Source organism: Microtus ochrogaster, unplaced genomic scaffold (genome assembly GCF_000317375.1).
Source record: "Microtus ochrogaster isolate Prairie Vole_2 unplaced genomic scaffold, MicOch1.0 UNK3, whole genome shotgun sequence".
Taxonomy (NCBI): Eukaryota; Metazoa; Chordata; class Mammalia; order Rodentia; family Cricetidae; genus Microtus; species Microtus ochrogaster.
This window is the reverse complement of record NW_004949101.1, coordinates 1,357,031-1,364,777: the sequence shown is the minus strand read 5'-3', so window position 1 is coordinate 1,364,777 and position 7,747 is coordinate 1,357,031. Positions and strand designations below refer to the sequence as shown.

At 41.7% G+C, this 7,747-nt stretch overlaps 1 pseudogene; it reads right to left on the bottom strand.

Moving 5' to 3' along the window:
- Positions 1-6,899: 6,899 nt before the first annotated feature.
- Positions 6,900-7,741, bottom strand: LOC101983750 (annotated as a pseudogene).
- Positions 7,742-7,747: the final 6 nt, after the last annotated feature.

Here is a 7,747-nt window from a genome sequence, read left to right as displayed (position 1 = left end):
GGCTGCCTGTGAACCTAGGACCCTCCAGCCCTCTAATTTCAGCCTCTTAAGTACTGGCATTTCAGTGAAGAACCATTAACTATTATTTCAGGCTTTTCCCTCTGTGTGTGTGTGTGTACTTGTGTGTCTGTGTGTGCCTGTGTTTTGTATGTTTTAAAATCTTCTCACAATGATATCACTCATTTTGAGTTTTGTCCAACACATTGAACCTCATTTTACTTTAAAATTAATTTAGAAGAACCTCATCTCCCAGTACAGTTATATTATGAGGTTCTTGTCTTAGAATTTCAACAGGAATTTAGGGACCAAAATGCAGCCACAACTCAGTGGTGGTATGTAAAAGAAAAATTAGAAAGGACTTGCTGTCATGCCAAGGGAGAAAACAAAAGTTTCTGGGGTGTCCTGGGAGCCCTGGGGTCTAGTCCAGGGGCTTTGAAAGAGGATAGAGCCCCAGACTCTCCTTACATAGTGCCTACAGGTCTGAGAAACCAAACTAATAAATCTTAAAGTGGGTCTCTTGGAAGCTGAAGACACCTTTCCCTGCCTGGGCATCACAGACTCAGGGAGAAGGAAGGAACTCAGGCAGGGGGAACATTAAATGATGAGAAAGCTGCCTTGCCTGGGATCTTGAACACCAACTGTTTTAAGTAGGCCAAATGCTGCAGTGGACCTTATAGAGCAGGGAGCCGGGAACTCAGCGGCACTGGCTAATCCTGTGGCTAATCCAGACCTTTCCACTTCTGACCACTGGGAGGTTCTGGGCACTGTCTTGCTCTGATCATAGACCATTCCTAAATTGGAAGGCAGAAAGCGAAACTCAAGTACAATGAGTTTCTGGCCTCTTGCCACATTGAGGATTCCTGACATGGATGTCCGTTTCTATTTCATAGATGTCTGCTGTTTTTGGTTTTTCTTCTTAAGCTGACACACTTGTTCAAGTGGGAGCTCAAAGAGAAATTCAAGGGCGGGCACGATGGAGGATAAAAATGGTCCAAACGTGTGAGGGAAGGTAGGTCCTGTGCTGTGTGTACTTTATTCAGTGAATTCTTGCTCATTCTCCACATATTTGGGCCTCTAAAGTGAAATCATTTGTAGGGCGAGATAAGGTAGCAGCCCACAAATGGAGTCCGGTACTGAGCTGTTGGGTTGGATGCTTCAGTGGCCCCCAGGGGACCCTTCATTAGGCTGTGCCTTACTCCTGCCAGTCATTAGGACACTGGTGAAAGAGGTCATTATTGTACAACCCCTACTGGCCCTTGAAGCTAGCTATTCAACCAAGGTTGATCTGAACTAGCCAAGGAGGTATGTCTATTTTCAGCAGGTTCCGTATCCATCCTATTAAAAGTTCAGCTTTAGAACACATGACTTCAAGAGGGTCCTCTAGTTACCTCTAGTTATCTGTGCCAGAATGAGGCTTTCCACAGGGTATGCACCCCCTGAAACAACAAATTTAGTTAGTTGGTAGCAGGAGAGAAAACACATAAAAACAGAGAAGCTGGTTAGTCAAAAACTGGAGTTTGGTGGTAGCAGCCAGCTTTGAAGTATGTGTACCATGTATAGATCAATGTTCAACTTCAACCAGTTGTAGCTATTCTTCTATTTCTCAGAACAAGATCTATCCTCACAGTTCTACAAAGCATTCCATATGACTTGTCAAATGGATTTTGTGCAGACTCCTGGGAACTGCCGGGTGCTGGCCTGGATGGCCTGAAGTGTGTACTTGTGCCGATCTTTTGATTCCTATTGGTATCACAGCTGTTATCATTGCAGATATGCGTTAAAAGGCTTTCGAGGTTGAGACTGACCCTCCAGAAAGTAGAGTCCTTGCAGGAAACCCGGAGAGGCAGGGAAGCTCTTCATGGGAGTTCTTTCAGCAGGAGGGATCCCTAGAGGGAGCAGAAAGGAGGAGACCCTAAGGCTAAGGTATTACAAGGAGCCACTTGTTCTTCCTGGCTGCCCGGCTAGCTTACACCCAGAATAATCATACAGAAACTGTATTAATTAAATCACTGCTTGGCCCATTCGCTCTAACTTCTTATTGGCTAGCTCTTACATATTAATTTAACCTGTCTCCATTAATCTGTGTATCACTATGAGGTCGTGGCCTACCAGCAAAGTTTCAGCACGTCTATCTCCAGCAGTGGATCCATGCTGTCTCTCTGACTCTGCCCTCCCTTCTTCCAGCATTCAGTCCAGCTTTCCCTGCCTACCTAAGTTCTGTCCTATCAACAGGACAAGTCAGTTTCTTTATTCATTAATGGTAATCAGAGCACACAGAGGGGGACTCCCACATCACTAATAGGTGAGACTTGTCTTTTCTTCTGGTGAAATCAGGAGGTGGCCAAGAACACACAGGTTCCTCACCACTTGAGATTTTGCTGCCTGTTTTATCAACCACAGTTGAACATTAGTTAATCTTGGGAACATAGTTTCACTTGTGTCTTGCAGCCATTTGAGAGTCTAAATTTCTTCCAGAAATGGCGGTGTGGCTGACTGCCGCTTTCCTTCAGCTCTTAGAGAATCTCGGGTTTCTGGAGAGGCCAGAAGATCTGTCTACAAACAGTAATCACACAAATGAGAACTTTCTGGAAGATGAGCTGCAGTTCCTTAGCTTTGAAGGTGTCCCCAATGTGTTTTTATTTATAACACTGCAGTCAAATATTTGGCAGGTTGGCTCAAAAGAAAATTGCACTGGGACAAGAGAACAGAAAAGATGGCTTGTGAACTCAGTGTGTCCACCCTCTACCAAATGTATCTTTATGGATTTGGACCCTTTAACATTGCAACATCTTAATTTTCATCCTAATGTTAACAAATGAGAAAGACTGAAAATAGACTAGGGCAATGTTCATGCTTTGGGTATGCCCAAAGTTGAGACTGATTGAGCACAGAATGTGGATGTGTTACTGTATCCACTCAGTCCAGAATGATTGTCTCACATGCTTTAACTGCTGAATGTCTGTCATGAGGTGAGTATTGGCCATGGGCTGTGTTATAACTAGGATCCTCTGGTTTGAAGGAGGAGAACACCAGTTTCCAACATGCTCATGCATCAGGCTGTGCTTATTGGAGGGACACAAAGATAGCACAAGGAAAAGAGGGCCACTGAGGCATATGGGGATCAGTTCTAGGAACAGGGAAACTAACCGGAGTCTAATAAGCTATTCTTGCTGTTTCCTTTGCCTTCTTTGAGTATTTTTTTAGTGCTCTGCCTCTTTTTGGAGCCACATGGGAAATCTTTTCCCTTTCTGCTTGTTCTGGCCCTGCTTCCTTCTATAGGACCTCTATCTGAGCCCATTCATGCTGTTTTAACAGAAAACAGGCCAAGTAATTTTAAAACAACAGAATCTATTTATCACAGTTATAAAGGCACGCAAGTTAAAGATCAAGGGACCAAGCAAGGTGCACATCTGGAGAGTGTTTGACTGCATCTTTGCTGGGTGGAAGGAATGGGAAGGCAAAGAGAAAGAGGTGAACACAATGCCCTCAAATGGGGGAAGAGCATAAAGTATTAACCACTCACCCCTTCAAGCTCATTCATAAAGTCTTTAATCCACCAGTGTGGGCTTTACCATCATGACTTAATTCCTTTCCCCAAAGGCCCCACCTCATAATAGCATCACACAGGAGATTAAGTTCAGCATAAATTTTTGAAGGGTGCACATTCAGGTCACAGTGGATATCTCCTCTGTATCACCAGAGGCTAAACTGACTCTTTCGGTCATGGGCATCTTTCTACATAGGAGCTGGGAACTCTTGGTTATGGTCTTGGCTATTTCAGGTTTTGGCCCTCAGGGGTATGCCACATGTTACTAGGTGTTTGACAATTAGTCCAAAACTTGCCATCTTTTTCTAGCAGCCAACCATTCTCCACTTGGGAGAGAAGAAAGTAAGACATGAAACAAATAGAAGTCCCTAGACATGTGCTGCCTGGAGCTACTAAGATTTTTTTTTCACTGTTTTTATTGAACTATGCATTTTTCTCTATTCCCCTCCTCTCCTCCCCTTTCCCCTTCTACCCTCTCTTGTGACCCCCACACTCCCAATTTACTCTCAAGATCTTTCTTTTTCTACTTCCTACGTAGATCCATGTATGTCTCTTTGTTGTGTAGTTTCTCTGGGGTTGTGAATTGTAGGCTGGCTTTTCTTCGCTTTATGTCTAAAAACCACTTATGAGTGAATACATATTATATTTGTCTTTCTCAGTCTGGATTACCTCACTCAATATTTTTTTTTCTAGATCCATCCCTTTTCCCACAAATTTCAAGATGTCATTATTTTTTTTACCATTATATAGTACTCCATTGTGTAAATGTACCACATTTTCTTTATCCATTCTTCAGTAGAGGGGCGTCTAGGTTGTTTCCAGGTTCTGGTTTTACAAATAATGCTGCTATGAACATAGCTGAGCACATGTCCTTGTGGTATAATTGTATGAATATAGATTATTTCCTCATTTTCTGAGGAAATTGCCATACTGATTTTTAAAGCAACTGTACCAGTTTGCACTCCCACCAGCAGTGGAGGAGCATTTCCCTTATCCCATATCCTCTCCAGCATAAGTTGTCACCAGCGTTTTTGATCTTGGCCATTTTGACAAGCATAATATGGAATCTCAGAGTTTTGATTTGCATTTCTTTGATGGCTAAAGATGTTGAGCATTTCCTTAAGTATCTTTCAGCCCTTTGAGATTTGTCTGTTGAGAGTTATCTGATTAGGTCTGTACCCCATTTTTTATTGGACTATTTGTTCTTTTGATATCAAATTTCTTGAGTTCTTTGTATATTTTGGAGATTGTCCTCTGTCTGATGTGGGATTGGTGACGATCTTTTCCAAATCTGTAGGCTGCCATTTTGTCTTGTTGACCATGTCCTTTGCTTTACAGAAGCTTTTCAGTTTCAAGAGGTCCCATTTATTAATTGTTTCTCTCAGTGTCTGTGATACTGGGGTTTTATTTAGGAAGTTATCTCCTGTGCCAATGCATTCAAGTGTACTTTCCACTTTCTCTTCTATGAGGTACAGTGTGATTGGTTGGTTTTATGTTGAAGTCTTTGTTCCATTTGAACTTGAGTTTTGTGCATGGCGATAGATATGGATCTATTTGCATCTTTCTAGATGTTGATATCCAGTTATGTCAGCACCATTTATTGAATATGCTTTTCTTTCTCCATTTTATATTTTGAGCTTTCTTGTCAAAAATTAGGTGTTCATAGGTGTGTGGATTGATATCTTCAATTTGATTCTATTGGTCCTCCTATCTTTTTTTTTTTTTTTTATATCAATACCAGGCTGTTTTTTTTTTTATCACTATAGTTCTACAGTAGAGTTTGAAGTCTGGGATTGTGATGCCTCCAAGAGTTCTTTTGTTGTACAGGATTGTTTTGGCTGTCCTGGATTTTTTGTTTTGTTTTGTTTTTCCATGTGAAGTTGAGTATTGCTCTTTCAAGATCTGTGAAGAATTTGGCTGAGATTTTGATGGGCATTACATTGAATCTGTAAATCGTTTTTGGTAAGATTGCCATTTTTACTATGCCAATTCTACCTACCCAAAATCATGGGAGATCTTTCCATTTTCTGCTGTCTTCTTAAATTTCTTTTTCAAAGTTTTAAACTTCTTGTCATACAAGTTTTTCACTTTTTTGGTTAGTATTATACTAATGTATTTTATGTTATTTGTGGCTGTTGTGAAGGATAATGTTTCTCTGATTTCTTTCTCTGTCCATTTATTATCTGTGTAAAGGAGGGTTACTAATTTTTTGAGTTAATCTTGTATCCTGCTACATTACTGAAGGTGTTTATGAGTTGTGGGAGTTTCCTGGTAGAATTTTTGGGGTCACTATGTCAACTATCATATCATTAGAAAATAGTGAGAGTTTGACTTCTTCTTTTCTGATTTGTATCCCCTTGGTCTCCTTTTGTTGTCTTATTGCTCTAGCTAGAACCTCAAGAACTATATTGATACAGAGAGAGTGGACAACCATGTCTTGTTGCTGATTTAAGTAGACTAGCTTTGAGTTTCTCTCCAGTTAGTGTTGACTTGCTGTATATTGCCTTTATTATGTTTAGGTATGTTCCTTGTATCCCTGCTCTCTCCAAGACTTTTATTATAAAAGGTTGTTGAATTTTGTTGAAGGCTTTTTCAGCATCTAATGAGATGATCATGTGTTTTTCTCTTTCAGTTTGTTCATATGGTAGATTACATTGACAAATTTTTATATGTTGAACCAGTCCTGCATATGTGGGATGAAGCCTACTTGGTCATAGTGGATGATTTTTCTGATGTGTTATTGCATTTGTTTTGCCAGTATTTTATTGAGTATTTCTGCATCAATGTTCACGAGTGAGATTGGTCTGTAATTCTCTTTCTTAGTAGTATCTTTGTGTGGTTTGGGTATCAGGGTAACTGTGGCCTCATAAAAAAAGTTTAAAGCCACTGAGATTAAAGTTATAGTGTGGTAGGCAATCCTTATGTCTTCTAAATGGAGTTGATCACCAGATTCTCACTATTGTTTGACACTTAGGTTCTTTTCATGAATCTTATTGCTGAAATGATTTTGATATCATCTTGAACCCAATGACCTAATTCAAAAAGTGAAGTTAAGTGCCTGGTAAGGCAGGCAATTTGAGGATAATTGAGGATAAGTAGGTCAGGTGAGGCATCTAAGGCAGGAAGATCTCAAGGTCAAGGCTGCCTCATAGAGTCAGTTGAAGATCAGCTTAGGGGATTTTATGAAACCTTCTCTCAAAGTAGAAAGTAAAGAGAGCTGGGGATGCAGCTCAGTGGTGGAGTGCTTGCCTAAAATATGCATGTTTGGGGCTTTGGTTTTAGTTCAGCATACTGCAGAAAACTAAACAGAGCAACAAGAATTTATCATTTTCATTCAAAGACGCTCTGGTTATTCTTTTTTTTTTTCTGTACAATAATTTATTGAGATCCCTTCCCTCAAAGCCTTTGCAAGCTCGAGGTCACTTTTTCCGCTTGTAGATCTTCTTTGCTAGTTCCAGGAAGATGGCTGGGGGCAGTGGGGCAGAGTACTGCTCCACAAGGCTCTTGAGGTGGCTGTAGCTGTCTTCCTCATACTTTAAGAACACAGTTGGCAGATCTAGCGCTTCATACAGCGCTTTCACCTGTGCCACCTTCTCTGGGTCCTTCTGCCCATAATTCTCCTCTAAGATCTGACGCTGTTGCGGAGTGGCTCATAGCAGACACTGAACCACCAGCCAGCTGCATTTGTTGTCCTGGATGTCAGTGCCGACCTTTCCAGTCACACTGGGGTCACCGAAGAGATCAAGGTAGTCGTCCTGGATCTGACAGAACTCGCCCATCTCCAGCAGGATCCTCTTGGCATTGGCATGTTCCTTCTCCCCATCAATGCCTGCCATGTACATGGCAGCCCCCACAGGCAGGTAGAAAGAATAGAAAGCCGTCTTGTACTTGACAATAGATTTGTACCTCTTTTCAGTGTATCTACCAAGATCCACATGGCCCTGGGGTGCTGTTATGAGGTCAAGGGTCTGCCCAATCTCTGTCTGATAGGAGCTCTGCAGAAAGAGCTCCAGCAGGTTCAGGTAGTAGGGCTGCTCCCTGCAGTACAACTTCAGCAGGCGGTAGATGCAGGCTTCCAGAAGCAGAGCATCATTGACAGCATCCAAGCCTATGCCTGGCTTCTGGTACCAGCAGATCTGTCCACGTCGAGTGAGAGAAGAATCCATGATGTCATCTGACACAAGAAAGAAAGCCTGGAGC